Raw genomic sequence first — 16,916 nt, forward strand, 5'->3', positions numbered from 1 at the left:
TGTCTCGGATCAGGGTACTCTCTGCTTTACGGATCAGGGCATCGGCTACCACATTAGCCTTGCCCAGATGATACAGGTTCTCACGGTCGAAATATTTCACAACATCCAACCATCTTCTCTGTCTCATGTTGTGGTTGGGCTGATCCATAAGATACTTCAAACTTTTGTGGTCCGTGTATATGGTACACCGAACCCCGTACAGATAGTGACGCTAGATCTTGAGGGCAAACACCGCCGCCCGCAACTCTAGATCGTGGGTGGGATATCTTATCTCATGAGGCTTCAACTGCCTCGATGCGTATGCTATCACGTGTCCTCTATGCATCAGTACCGTACCCACGCCCGTAATAGATGCATCGTAATAAACCACAAAATCCTCCATTCCCTCCGGAAGGGCCAACACATGAGCCTCGCACAATATCTGGCGAAGGGTCTCAAATAAGGTTTACTGCTCCAGACCCCAAGTAAACACAACGCCCTTCCGGGTCAAACTGGTGAGAGAGACATCAATCTTGGAGAAATCTCTGATAGTATACGGCCAGTCCTAGAAAACTCCTGATATCAGTAGGGGATCTCGGCACCTCCCATCTCATAACCGCCTCAATCTTGGCCGGATCGACCAAAATACCATTCTGATTAACGAGGTGTCCCAGGAATTGGACCTCTCGTAACCAAAATTCACATTTGCAGAATTTGTCTTAGAGCCTCTCTAATCTCAGTACACCTAGAATCTCCCTCAGGTGCTCCTCATGCTGCTCCCTGGACCTCGAATACACCAAGATAACATCGATGAACACGATCACCGATCGATCCAACATGAGCCTACACACCCGGTTCATGAGGTCCATGAACACTGCTGGTACATTAGTGAGCCCGAAAGGCATCACCACGAACTCATAGTGCCAATAACGTGTCCTGAAGGTCGTCTTCTGGATATCCTGGCAACTCCTCGAGAAAAACATCTGGAAACTCGCACAATATCCTAACCTTGGAGATAGAACTCGATCTCTCTTCAGTATCCCGTGTATCCATCATATACGCTAGAAACCCCATACAACCCTGATGCAGACTCAGCCTCGCTCTGGCGACTGAACAAAATGTTGACCCAGATCAGCTACGCTCGCCATACACTATAACTACTCCCCGACTAGGGTCTCGTATGGTCACCAGTTGACGCTCACAGTCGATCATAGCTCCAAATCGACTCAACCAGTCCATGCCCATGATGACACAGACATCTCTCATCGAGAGTGGTACCAGATCTATCGGAAACTCAACTCTGAAAATCTCAAGCACACACCCTCAAAACATCAGTCACAAATACAACATGCTCATTAGCTATGAAGACTCTTAGAGGTCGTATCACCGCCTCTCATCGGATACCGATGTGACGACTAAATAATAATGATATGAAGGATCGACTTGCATCTGAGTCAAATAATACTAAGGCAGGAACAGAACGCACAAGAAAACTACCTATACACAATCACAATATAAGCACAAAATATCTCAAAAGAATATAATAAGAATATGTACTAGCCATAACAACATGTATTGCGCGGACCTCCTCCACTCTCAGCGGAAAGGCTCTCCCACGAACCCTCGGTGTCTCGGCCTTTGCTGGCCGGATCTTAGTAGCACGCACAAAATAGGTGTAGATCCCTAGCCTGATCCCTACATGAGTTGAGGGCACTCGACCTTCGGATGGCCGGTCTGGTTGCAATGAAAGCAAACTGAGAATCCCTTTAGGAAATCCTTCGCCATGTGCCCCTCCTTGCAAGATTTGTAGAAAATCTCCGAATGGAAAGAACCCTCGTGACTCTTGCCGCACTTGTCACAAGTGCGGCCCTTCTTCGTCGGTTGCGACTGCACTAGTCTCTGGTACCTACCTCGGGACTCCTCCCCCTCCTCCCTGGTCTGCAACTCAAGCTCAATCTCCCTCCTCCTGGCATTGGCCTGGACCTCATCCAATGTCGTGTACGACGAGTTCGCCATGAACTCTCGTATGTCCCTCCTTAGTATGCTCAAATATCGGCTCACACGTGCCTGTTCAGTGGAAACGTGGTCAGGGAAAAACTCTGCTCTCTCCTGGAACATCCTCGAAATCTCAGTCACTGATTTTGTCTTTTGCTTGAGAGATAGAAACTCATGTGCCAAACGTTCCCTCTCCACCCGGGGAACATACTCTTCTCGGAACATCTGAACAAACCGCTCCCATAACACTGCAACATGATCTGTAGGGGTAAAACCAGCTATCACAAACTTCCACTATTCCTTCGCTCCCAACCGAAGTTGATTTAGTGCAAACTGAACTCTCAAGTTGTGGGGCATGAACACGTGTAAAAAAACCTCTCGATATTAGAGATCCACTTCATCGCATCAATCGGATCCTACGTCCCATCAAACACTAGTGGCTTCGTGTTGCTAAACTCTCGAAACAACAACGACAGCTACAGTGGCCGCAGCAGTAGCAGCCTCAGTGATAGCTGCATATCGCTGATCAAAAGTCTCCATCAGGGTGGTCTTGATAGACCCAAACACCTCTGGAATCTTTGCTCAGATAGCTGTTGCTACCTCCTCGTGGATCACCCTCTATATCTCCTCATCGCTAATCCAACTGCCTCCGGGGTTGTGGCGTATACTCACCATGATGTCTCTGAAACACAACACAAAATTATCAGAGACTCGCTTGAGTATACTCACACTCGATCACCTGCCCCTTCTTGTTCGTTAGCATCCAAAGGATTCTTACTTGGACTGCTCACAGATCCGGTGTTTCTAGTTGTACGGGCCCAATACTACCTTCCACACCACATTTGCATTCACCCTAAGTCCTCCACCTTGGATCCTAGTTACAAGTACTTTATACATCACTTGCTACTCTCACGGTAGACCTCTCATATACATGATCCTACTAAATACTCATACTTAAAGCAAATCACCGATAGCAGAAATCCTTAGGCTAGGGCATCACAAATCAGGCCACCCTTGTCCTAATATATGAAATATCTAGCCTATTCTCTATCATTCATAATATATCATAACTATCTTGTAACATAAAAGTAAGGGTATTTTGGGAAACCACTGTTCGGGATCAGGCTGATTGTACATACTGCTCCAGCTCGTTTTCTCACAATTCTATCTCATTTTTAGAAAAAAATTTCTCTTTTGAAAATCTATCTCAAATCCTCAGTTTGAGTCCAAACACACCCAAAGGTGCATCCGAATCCCTCAAACCAAGGCTCTAATACCAACTTGTAACGACGTAAATTCTCAAACAAAATTTACATTTTCAAAACACATTAAATTCATATTTCTCAATCTAAAAAAACATGACTATTTAAAAAGTCAATCATTCCACAATATAAATCACAATCCTAGAAACAGAAAAACATATCTCGCCAATGTGTACAATCATACTGATGCCTTGCTGCGATCCTCGAAACTACCTGAAACACATAACACATAACACGGTAAGCATAAAGCTTAGTGAGTTCCCCAAAATACCACACACAACTCATCAGCCACTCGAGGCTATAACTCAATAAGACCATCTGGTCAATGTGTCTTAATGCGACCCTTCGATCCCACAACTCAGTTGGACCCACTGGTCCCTCAACTCAACAATTCAATATAATATGCAATATGCATATCACAAAACAAATAAGGAGGATATCTCAACACAGAACACATACACATAAGACCCTCAGGTCACATATAAGTTACTACTCAAGGGAAGTATAGCGAGAAGACTCACCTCATAAGCTAGCAAATGAAAATCTCTAACTCTACCCACCGGTCTAGCCTCCGCCTAACACATAATAGTTATCCCTAATTAATATTGTCCCTAAAGAAGTTAGAATAACCCTTTTGCAACTCATAGAAGGGTAAAGGACTATTTTACCCCTCTATAGGCATAATAGTCCTCAAATTTGACCAAACCCTAAAAGTCAACAAAAGTCAATAGTAGGGAGTATGCTGCGCGTACTCGATCTCTGTGTTGCGCATATCCGACTGCCATGAAGGCATCAGGGATGCACGACCCATACGCCGTGCGTACTTCATATACGCCCAGCGTACTATCTAGTTTTCTCATTCTCACTCGTTTGGTCTTAAATATTTAATACCTTGGCTCATCTAATAGATCTTGACTCTCTAATAGCTTGTAACCAATAAAGTCAGTAACTTTATGCCTTTGCATGAATGAAATGGTCACCAACCTCAAAATATACACTCTTTTGCCTCAAGGAGCTCGTAACTCATGCATGGAGTGATTTCAACGACCAAGATTGGATTTTTATGACTTTACACTACTCATATACTCAAAAGGGGTTGGTCCTAGTCTCTGGAGTTCAAGATCTTATCAAGTCTCCACCTTTTTGGGACAAAACCCTAAAATACTCAAATAAGATGCTCATAACAAAATATAGGTAAAGTCTAAAGCTTTATACCTCACTAGGAAGCTCCCCACTCAGATTTCCTCGGATCTAGAAGCTTAGAATCCAACTCCTTCTTCTTCAAGACCTCCTATTCTCTTCAAAACCACACACAAACTCTCAAGGCTCAAAAACACGCATATAAGCACTAAAACGAGGGATAGGGCACTCTTAGGGTTTTCACTCTGGGAATGGTGGTTAGAAATGAGGTCATCATATCCTGTAACATCAGTATTCCCAGGTTAGTATTTTCGTTATTTATTTTAAGTAAAGAAGAGGGACTCGACGAGTTGACCCCTAGACTCGTTGAGTAGGATCGTGATTGATGACTCAGATTAATGAAGGGACTCGACGAGTCGGAAAGGGTGGACTCGACGAGTCCGTGCTGACGAGGAAAACCCTAATTTCTCGGGTTTGAGACCTATTTAAAGGTACTTATGGCCTTCATCTGCAGCCACTTACACCACAGATAAACCCTAGAGAACAGAGAGAGCTTAGAGAGCAAGGAAAAGGCTAACTCATCATCCTTTTGGTGTGTTCTTGCAAGAAGGACTGGGAAAGTCCAAGCTAGATCGATTGTGGAGCTTGGATCTGTGATATTCAGCGTTAGATTCGCTTCGAGAAATACAAACCCTTTCCTATTTCATGTATTTGATAGATTTCTTGAATCTAGGGTTTCTTTGCACCATTTTGGGTTGGATTATGAAGCATATGATGTCCCAAGGTGGTGTAGGTGTTGGATTTGGACCATAGGAGGTCCGAAGAGTCCCAACCTTCCAACTTTATGCTGTTCCATGAGAGTTTTGAGAGTAGATTATCATTTTGAGGGTTATTTCTCCATTTATTGCTATATGTGTCACACCCCAAAACCAAGAACAGCGGAAACGTTTTGGGGCGGAGGACGTCATGTAAGTATCACAACACAGTAAATGTAAATAAGCAAACAACATCATCCATTGCATTAAATATAAAATTTTAATACAAGCGTGTTCTGTACATTATAGACACCAAAAATAACGTATATCAAAATAATAAGATGAGTCTTGAATGCGCTCCATCTTCTCAAAAGCTGGCCTCGGTACCTGTCTACTGATGACCTGAGAATACAAGTTATTTTGAAAGACATTATCAGCATTAAGCTGGTGAGTTCATAACTATTTTAGTGTCTGTATTTGTCATTCAAAATGTTTCAACATGTATCAAGTATAAGTTTGTAAAATGTATGTAAAAGTTTGCAATTGTTTGTAAAAGTTTGAATTTCTCAGAAAAACCTATATTTTCTATTAAAGAAGCCTTCTACCAAGGCTTGACTGTTTTGTATGTTCGCTTGATGTAAAAGTGTGTAATTTCCCCAAATGTAACTATCATTTATCAAAATATAGTTTGTACATAAACGTGTAAGTGAGGTTATCACTAAAATATGTAATGGGTAAATTAATGTAGTACTGTAGCCTTTATATTAGAAGAACTACTGTGGTACTAACTACCTTAAACTGGATTTATATTAAGGCATTACGTGATAAATTGCACCATACTATCGACTAGTAACAACGACAAATGAATGGTCGTAATAACGGAATGACGTTTGGCACCCGCAGACCAGCAGGTCCGGCTGGAGCTAGCAGCAAGGTGTAGGATTGTCAATCCAGTATAGATCTATACGCAAACTCAACGCTCTCCCTTCAAGAGAATTCTGGCTACAACTCGAGCCATGACAGTTAAGTCATGCTCCGATTTAAATCACAATAATAAAGTATTCATGTATATGTACTGTTTCTCGTTCTAGTATATGTGTATGTATTGTTTCTAGCATCATTGTATATGTATTGTTTCTAGTATGTGTATATGTATTGTTTCTAGTATCATTGTATATGTATTGTTTCTAGTATCATTGTATACATATTGTTTCTAGTATCATTGTATATGTATTGTTTCTAGTATATGTATATGTATTATTTCTAGTATATGTATATGTATTGTACTGTGTTACCCCGATGGTAACTAACTATTGATGTACTGATGAATATGAATATGGAAGGACTTTTATGTCTATACATGTATATGTTATATATAATTAATGTTGAAATGACTTTCGGATGGTCACCCGAAGCTCCACCAGACCACATCCAAATGGAGGAAAAGGAAATAGGATAGGTGGCTTTCCTAAGCCTTTTAAACACTATTTATACATCTATACGTATATAGGCATGCAATTTATAATAAGTAGAACAAAGTTTAAATAAAGCATTTGATAAGTAAAAAGAGTTTGTAAAACATTTGAAGTGAAACAGTTTGATAAACAGTTTGAACATTGGTAAAAATCGTTGTTTTCCTAGTTATTAGTCACATGTGATTAAAGGCAATCACATGTGATTGAAGCAATAACTATAAGTAATTGACTTGTATTCCCCCCCATAAAGTGTTTAAAACATTTAAAATCATTTCAAAGGTTGATTCAAGGGGTATGAACTCACATGCGGTGAGTCGCTTGAATTGAGGTATCGGGTACCGTGCTAAGTGTCAAACGGAGACTTGTTCACACGTACGAGCCTAGTTATCATATAATAAGCATATATATAACTAATTAGCCACATAATAACTTAACAAAGTAAGTTAATACAGTTAGGAACATGTAAACACTCTTATGAGTGTTTAAGGTTCAAATGGTTGCATCTTAGTTGTTACGGGACAAGGCAAAAGGGTTTGAAACATCAAATGGCCTTGCATAGGAGTTCACCACCCAACAAACCCCACACCTTGGAGTTTACGGCCGTAAACTCATCGGTTTATGGCCGTGAAGTCCTCAAAGGTTGGTTTTGGGTGTTTTATGGTGCTATCTTGGTCCTAGCTCACTCCTAGCTTTGTTGGAATAACATATGAAGTAGTTTAAGGCTCTTGAACACTCCATATGGGAGTTTACGGCCTAAAGGCATTCACCCTAGAGTTTACGGCCGTAAACTCTTGGAATTAAATTGATTTGAGGCTCTTAAACATCAAGGATGGCTTCCATGACTTTATCTAAGGCTAATGGGGACAAGATGCACACATTTGGGACATCCCTTGGAGTTTATGGCCCAAGATATGTTCCTTGGCCGTAAACTCCTTTCAAGGAGTGATTATGAAGTCTTTTGATCCCCATTCAAGTCCCATGTGTTCAAGCTAAAATGTCTTAAGGCCTTAGGGGTGTTTGGGGCATGTTTAACACAAGGAAAAGGGGTTTACGGCCCAAGATCTTTCCTTGGCCATAAACTCCTAAAACTCTTTCATTTGGAAGTGTTTTTATGTCCAAAACAAGCACAAGTACTAGTGGTTAAAGTCCTGAGGCTCAAGGAGGCAAGTTAGGGCATGTTTGTCCCTTAAAAAGGGGTTTATGGCCCAAGAGTTCTTTGGCCGTAAACTCCTCTAACTTTGTTGATTTTGGTTGCTTTTTGGTCCATAAAGATCATACACAAGGTCCTTTACTCATTGTCTAAGACGGAATCGGGACTAGGAAGCCATTTGGCTTCGTTTTGGAGTTTACTCCCCAAGAACGTTCTTGGGCGGTAAACTCACAGATCTTGCGTTTTGGACATATAAATGATGTTATAAAGCATATAACAAGTATTAAAACACGTTTAGGAAAGTAGACTCACAATCCGGGATGAAAACCCGAAGATCCATCAGAGAGAATTGGCTTTTCTCTAGTTGGAATTGTGAATAATGAATTAATTTAGTTCAGAAAACTATTTATAGTCCTGGAATATTTTGACAGAAAATATTTTTATTCCGGAAGTCGGACTATAACATTGTGAAACTTACAATGTTCAAGTTTCACGATCATAGGAGCATCCATTGTCCGGATATGTCCAGAAACGTAAACCCTAATGTACACAAACTTGTTCTGACAAGTCTGAAATTTACAGAAATTGGACTAGCTTCTATTGAATAGATGATGTTCGTACAAATGAAAATTTCGGGTTGTCACAATATGTGTGTTGCATGAACGTAAAGTTTTATCCCTTACATGACTTTTGATTGCTAGAAGGTAAGATCTATTAGTTAGAGAAGTAGATCTGACATCAGAAGGTTGAATGAGCATAACCATGGAAGAATGTAACGACCATAAAATTCCAACCAATTTAAACTTTTAAAAAACAACCCGATTTCATAAAATTATTACAAAAAGGTTTTCAATACAATTATTTCAGAGTATTCCCATAATCACATCACATAACATAATCATGAGGAGCGGTACGATCACGCCTTTGCCTTGCCACGGTCTCCTGAAGAACCTAAAAACATTAAACCACAACTGTAAGCCCAAAAGCTTAGTGAGATTTCCCCAAAATACCAACCACATATACCATACACGCATAACATGCCATATCATAACAGAACACAGAAAGCCATGCACTTCGGGTGTACTGTGTGACTGGTCCGCCGCACCGCCCTTCAGTCCACCTGGTCCACCCTCCGAGTCTAACCACATACATCGAGTCTACAGTGTGATTGGTCCGCCCGCACCAGGCCTTCAATCCACCTGGTCCACTCTCTGAGTCTACAGTATGACCGGTCTGCCCGCACTGGGCCTTCAGTCGGCCTGGTCCACTCTGTGAGCCTCGGCACGTCTGGTCCACCCTCTTGGGGCCTACAGCCTATCCGGACCGCTTGTGTGGGCCTTCGGGATAACTGGGCCGCCCTGGGTATGTTGGCCTACAGCACAAAGCAGGTCCCGCCTCAACCCAACCCCAGTCCAACAACCATGTGCACATGAACATTCAATCATATAACATATCACATCCAATCAAACCGATCTAACAGATCACATAGCATAACATCATCCTAACCAGGATACCGACCTAACCAGTCACTACCTAAGCATCATCCAATATACCAGGATACCAACCTTAACCAGGTCTCTAACATATACCATCCTAACTACTAGGATGCAACACAACAAACAAAACATAACAACGATACCCGGATCACAATCCGATAAAAGGGTCGGCCTTAGTGTTGTAGACCCCGTCGATATAGTGAGGATAACTCACTTTGCAACTGCCGACTGAACAGATAAACCCAAGATGCTCCGACCACTAATACGATCTCCAACACTGGCCAACACCAAAACTCAAAACTCAAAACAAAAGCCAACAATTACCAAAATTCCCCTGGAAATCAACTGGTCAACCCTTGCTCAAAGTCAAAGTCAAAGTCAACCACTGACTGACTCTACTCGCCGAGTCAACCCGATGACTCGCCGAGTCCCCATGAACAGAACTTCCCCAATCCGCGACTCAACTCGTCGAGTCACCCTGAGACTTGCCGAGTCTAACAACTCTGAGTCCTTTCACATTCGACTCACCGAGTCATCCCTTGACTCACCGATTCACAGCTCAACTAGAAGAAAGGTTAGGACCTCACAACCAGACTCGCCGAGTCCAAGGCTATCTGTAACCAACTCGCCGAGTTGTTCTTCCAACTCGTCGAGTTCCTACCTATATTCAACCAACTCGCCGAGTTGTTCTTCCAACTCGTCGAGTTCCAGCCGATCTTCAAGCAACTCGTCGAGTACACCCTTGTGACTCGCTGTGTACCCCTAGATCTGAAACCATACATAGGCTTTCCAAGCCATGCAGAAGCTCTAAACCACAGATCCAGTCATTTACAAGCCATCCATCACGTAAAGTGGCAAACTTTACGTGGATCCAAAGAGATCTAGGCATTTTACACTCTAGGGCTAGGGTTTGGGACAAAAGAGCTTCACCAAACACTCAAGAATTGGGACTTTATGACATGTAGGACCATCACAAGCTTAGATCTGAAGTAGCATCCTCAGATCCAAGCTTCTATCTCAATTTAGATGTCATATCAACCACCACACACGAACCCATGAAGAAAATAGCTTAAGGAAATGGTTCCTTACCCCTGGAATGAGCCCAACCAACTGTAGATTCCTGATCTCCCCAAGCTTCCTAATACAAGCCTCCAATCTTCAAGCTTAAAGCACCAAAGATCCTTCTCCAAGCTCTAATTCACTCAACAATGGGGTCTCCTCACGAATTTAGGGCTTCTAGAACTCAAGGAATGGTAAAGAGGTTGGGGAGAAGATATGATGTTCTTTATATAGGGCTCAACCCTTGAAATTAGGGTTTTCTCCACTCAGCACCAACTCGCCGGGTCCATCCATGCTACTCGCCGAGTTGGTCACTTAACACGCGACTAGAGTCGCAACCCTACTCGCCGAGTTGCCCTTTCCAATTTACACTTTTAGCCCTTCAACTCTACTCTTGATATTCCGGGATGTTACAATCCTCCCCCACTTAAATTAGGCTTCGTCCTAGAAGCCTGCAGCAACATGACTCCAGAACTACTCTCGCAATGCACCACCAAGCATTTAACCCGACCAGGTTCCTCAAAGCACAACCACCGAAACCCAAACCCAATTTTCCTTCCTGTGATGTTCTGACCACCACTTAAAGCCGGCCACTGGCCTCGCCCTCTGACAACCATACTTACCAACTTATCAATTGAGTATCATTCCATGACACTTCACCCGCTCCAAATCACAAGAATCACTCGACTCATCGAGCTAGAAATAACCATGAACCACCGGAATTCCCGGTCTGAGCCCAACTTTATCCATTCCATGCTAACAGTCCTTCAGCCTCAGATCAACTCCCATGAGTTTCTCCACCGCAATTTCAAACCCATGTTGAACTGGCTCTAGAATCTTTGGGTTGAGAAAACCCGATACACTGACAACACCTCCAAACATCCCCCAGGATGAATTTCCACCATATACATAAATCCTTGATCGAAATCAAACTGGAAATCCAAGACACCATTCCTACATTCCTTCCGAGCCTCAGCAAACATTCAACCCGGATGTGATTCCATACCACAGCCGCAGACACACTGCTCATCAACCATGATTGGAACACCCCAATTATAACTCTACACTACTGCTTTCCCTTCTGTGAACTTACACTCCCTCTCGGAGCTATATTCCTTTCCCTTTCCTTACCAAGGTAATCCACTTGGCCTTCTTGTCACTATGACAAGTGCCACGGTGTTCACCCAATACTATACCATTCTCTTATAGCATAACCGCTATCCCATGCACCACACATGCTCTGGATCCACTCGCAAGGACTCTCAAGTCCATGCTCTACCTTCCACTCACCACGATTAATGCCCGGGGCTAGACCTTCTGACGCTAATACGTCGTGACATACTCAATCCATTTCCTGTTACCGATCTCTCAACACAAGCAGAGTCTTCAGCATGGCTAGACCACCTTTCCATGCCTTCAGCCCATCTGGACCACTCTCGGAACCTTCAGTATGTCTGGACCGCCCTCTAGGGCCTTCAGCCTGTCTGGACCGTTCTCCGTGCCTTCGGCCTGACTGGTACGCCCACCAGCCTTCAGTCTATCCGGACTGCTCAACCAGTATCCAACATCCTGAATTATCCCTCCAGGAAAACTCTCCCATGCATATTGTTCTAGCCCTCTAGAGGTTCCTGTTGGGCTGAAAATTATTTTGAAGATTGCATCTTTTGGGCTCGACGGATTATGTTACTTTGTATTCCGGTTTGGGCCTGTCCAACCGTGAACCTTTTATGTTTTGTATATAAGTTTACGCTTGCATGCATATGTAACAGCTCAAATTTTCAAATAAATTTTTTCATTAAAAATAAAACATCATTATTCGACAAAAGGGTTTAATCCAAGTTATTTCAAAAATATAAATAATTAAAACTCCAGGATCTTCAACTGTGGCAGTGTGTACGTGTCACGCCGGCGCCTTTCCACGGTCATCACTAGTGCCTGTAAAAACATAAAACACAACTAGTAAGCATAAATGCTTAGTGAGTTCCCCAGTATACGACTTACCCACATACACCTTCCGGCCCGGACCTTTCGGTCCACATAACATTGCCTTCCGGCCCATAATATAATCGCCTTCCGGCCCATAATATATATCGCCTTCCGGCCCGTAATAGATTGCCTTCCGGCCCATAGTATTTTGCCTTCCGGCCCAAGATAGTATAAACATAACACATGTAACATAATACACATAACAAATAATTCATACATCACACCAACCTCTCTATCACATAAAGTCCTACCTTCCGGCCCGTATAAGCATACATTACATATGAGCACACATCGCATATAAAGCATTTGCCTTTCTAAACATAGCATGAATATAACACATACGACCTTCCGGTCCGACAGTCAACCCTTCCGGGTGTAGTATAGTGAGAAGACTCACCTCGTAATATGAAATCTATAAACGCTTCGAGCTACTCGCACACGATCCGCTAATCCGCAGGTTCCCTATAATACCACATCCTTTATTAATGACTTTATCAACAAGACAACTGACCCTACTAAATTATATACAGGTCAACGGTCAACCTTGACCGGACTCGTCGAGTACAAAGGGTGACTCGACGAGTATAGACACCCTGACGCTACTCGCCGAGTCTGAAGAACGACTCGACGAGTTCTAGTAGATCTTCAAGCTACTCGCCGAGTCTGAAGAACAACTCGGCGAGTTCTAATGAACCTTCAAGATACTCGCCGAGTCTGAAGAACAACTCGGCGAGTTCTAATACATCTTCAAGCTACTCGCCGAGTCTGATCATTGGACTCGGCGAGTCCTTGCCATGCAGTCAATCCACCGTCTCCTGTACTTCACATGATTACGTAGCATATAGATATGGGACTTCCTGGGCTTTCATACATACTATTACAGGGTTTTTAAACGCCTAAACAACAACATAATATATCAAACCCTTAAATGGGTTTCCTAACCCTAATCATGCGTTCAACGTAAAACTACAGATTTTCGATCCGAATAATACCTGGAACGTGTTCCCTGTGTCCCCAAGCCTCCAACACTCAATCCCTTTGATCACTACTTGCTTCTCCTTGTCTAACACCTCTTCAAGTTTCCTCAAGTCTTCTCTCTTGCCTCAGACGTTCACACACTCCCAAGATGTCTTCAACCGGCCAAAAGACGTGACATGACGGCCATAAGATCGTTATATACGATCAGAAATGAAACGGCTAGGGTTCAGCTGTAACAGCGTCGACTCGCCGAGTCCTTGCTTGGACTCGCCGAGTCCAGTCGCATATCTGCGACTGCGACCAAGGCTATAGCTCTACTCGGCGAGTCATGCACCTACTCGCCGAGTCCCCCCTTTAAAAATACCCAAAAATAATTTAAATAAATACCTGGAAATTCCGGGCTGTTACAACTCTCCCCCACTAGAACTAGACTTCGCCCTCGAAGTCTCTCATTCCGCGAATAACTCCGGATGTTGCTCCCGCATTTCTCTTTCCGGCTCCCAAGTCATCTCTGATCCTTTCCGATGTTGCCACTGAACCAACACCAGAGGTATCTCCTTGTTCCGTAGAACCTTGATCTTCCGATCCCTGATAGCTACTGGTCTCTCGGCGTAATTCAGGCTTGCATCCACCTGAATATCTTCTAACGGAACCACTGCTGCCTCATCGGCTATACACTTCCTCAATTGCGACACGTGGAAGGTATTGTGAATCTGACTCAGCTCCTCTGGCAACTCCAACCGATAAGCTACCCGACCTACCTTTGCAATTACCCGGAATGGACCTATGAACCGGGGCCCCAATTTGCCCCTCTTCCTGAACCAAATTACCCCTTTCCAAGGAGAAACCTTTAGGAGAACGAAGTCGCCGACCTGGAATTCGAGCTCGGATCGGCGTCTGTCTGCATAACTCTTCTGTCGACTCTGGGCGGTCAATAACCTCTGCCTCACTCGCTGAATCTGCTCGGTCGTCTGAAGTACAATCTCTGTGCTGCCCATCACTCTCTGGCCCACTTCTCCCCAGCAAATGGGAGTCCTACACCTCCTACCATACAACAACTCAAAAGGTGGCATACCAATGCTCGAATGATGGTTGTTGTTGTAGGAAAACTCAGCCAACGGCAGATGCGCGTCCCAGCTACCCCCGAAGTCCAACACGCACGCTCTAAGCATGTCCTCCAATGTCTGAATTGTCCGCTCGCTCTGACCGTCGGTCTGGGGATGATATGCGGTACTAAAATGCAGCTTAGTACCCAAATCCTCATGAAACTTCTTCCAGAACCTGGAAGTGAAGCGTACATCGCGATCCGAAACAATCGAGGTCGGCACTCCATGCCGAGATACTATCTCTCTCACGTACAGCTCTGCCAACTTCTCTGCTGATGAACCTTCACTAATGGCAAGGAAGTGTGCACTCTTTGTTAGTCTATCCACAATCACCCAAATCGCATCGACTCCCCTGGCAGTTTTCGGCAATTTGGTGATGAAATCCATCGTGATCTGATCCCACTTCCACTCAGGGATCTCCAAGGGTTGCAACTTACCGTGTGGTCTCTGGTGCTCGGCCTTAACCTTACGGCAGGTCAAACACCTCTCCACAAACCAGGCGACGTCTCTCTTCATGCAAGGCCACCAATACTCCTTTTTCAGATCCAGATACATTTTCGTAGCACCGGGATGGATCGAGAATTTCGATCTATGTGCCTCCTCCATCAAAATAACACGCGTACCGCCCACGAATGGCACCCAGATCCGACCCTGAAATGTCAGAAGTCCTCGCCCATCCGTAACGAACTCCGAAATCAACCCGACGACCCGCTCCTGTTTCTGCATCCCAGACTTTACAACCTCGGCCTGTGCCCCACGAATAGCATCTAATACCGGAGTCATCACCGTCAATCTCAAACACACATCCCGCAATGGGGTACTCTCCGCCCTACGACTCAATGCGTCAGCTACCACATTAGCCTTACCTGGGTGGTATAGGATCTCACAGTCATAGTCCTTAACCACGTCTAACCATCTCCTCTGGCGCATGTTTAGGTTGGGTTGATCCATCAGATACTTCAAACTCTTATGGTCCGTGTATATGGTACAACGAACCCCGTACAGGTAGTGACGCCAAATTTTGAGAGCGAACACTACTGCCCCCAACTCTAAGTCATGCGTGGGATATCTCGCTTCGTGAGGCTTCAGCTGCCTCGATGCATAAGCTATCACATGGCCCCTCTGCATCAACACTGCACCCAGTCCTGAAATCGATGCGTCGCAATATACGACAAAGTCCTCCATCCCCTCCGGGAGAGCTAATACTGGTGCTTCGCACAGCCTCTGACGAAGTGTCTCGAAGGAAATCTGCTGCTCGAGTCCCCACGAGTACGTAACACCCTTTCGGGTCAATTTGGTAAGTGGCACCGCGATCTTGGAGAAGTCTCTAATGAACCTTCGATAATACCCCGCCAACCCAAGAAAACTCCTGATCTCTGAAGGTGACTTCGGTGCCTCCCATCTCATCACCGCTTCCACCTTGGCCGGATCGACCAATATCCCTGCCTGATTTACAACGTGCCCCAGAAATTGGACCTCCCGCAACCAGAAGTCACATTTGGAGAATTTTGCGTATAGCTTCTCCGACCTCAGTACCTCCAGGACCTCCCTCAAATGCCCCTCATGCTTCTCCCTAGACCGCGAATACACCAGAATGTCGTCGATGAATACAATTACAGACCGATCCAGCATCGGCCTGCATACCCTGTTCATGAGATCCATGAACACTGCTGGGGCATTGGTGAGTCCAAAAGGCATCACCACGAACTCGTAATGCCCATACCGCGTCCTAAAGGCTGTCTTCTGGACGTCCTCATCCCGCACTCTTACCTGATGGTACCCTGATCTCAAATCAATCTTGGAAAACCAAGATGCCCCTTGCAACTGATCAAATAGATCATCGATCCTCGGTAACGGGTAACGGTTCTTAACTGTCACCTTGTTCAGCTCCCGGTAATCGATACACATCCGGTGTGAACCATCCTTCTTCTTGACGAACAGAATCGGTGCTCCCCATGGCGAGCTACTTGGCCGAATAAATCCCTTCCCCAACAACTCTTGAAGTTGCGAGGATAACTCTTGCATCTCTGGAGGTGCAAGACGATAAGGCACCTTCGCAATAGGCGCCGCCCCTGGTACTAGATCGATACCAAACTCCACTTGCCTCGCAGGAGGTATTCCCGGCAAATCCTCGGGGAAAACATCTGGAAACTCGCGCACCACTGGAACCTCCTCCAATGTCTTCGGTCTCTCGGAACTCTCCCGCGTATCCATCACATACGCCACGAAACCGTTACATCCCTGCTGTAGGCATTGCCTCGCCCTAGCGGCCGAACAAAAAGCTGATTTCAAACGGGTACCCTCGCCGTATACCGTAAGAACTCCTCCACTAGGGTCTCGTATAGTCACCAGCTGACGCTCGCAGTCGATGACAGCGCTGAATCGGCTCAACCAGTCCATGCCTACGATGACACAGACATCACCCATCGCAATAGGAATTAAGTCAATCGGAAATGCGACCCCGAAGATCTCTAGCACACATCCCCGAAGAACCTCCGTAGCACAAACCACCCTCTCAGCCGCAATAGAAACACT

This window comes from Lactuca saligna, chromosome 6 (genome assembly GCF_052625555.1).
Source record: "Lactuca saligna cultivar CGN05327 chromosome 6, ASM5262555v1, whole genome shotgun sequence".
Lineage (NCBI taxonomy): Eukaryota > Viridiplantae > Streptophyta > Magnoliopsida > Asterales > Asteraceae > Lactuca > Lactuca saligna.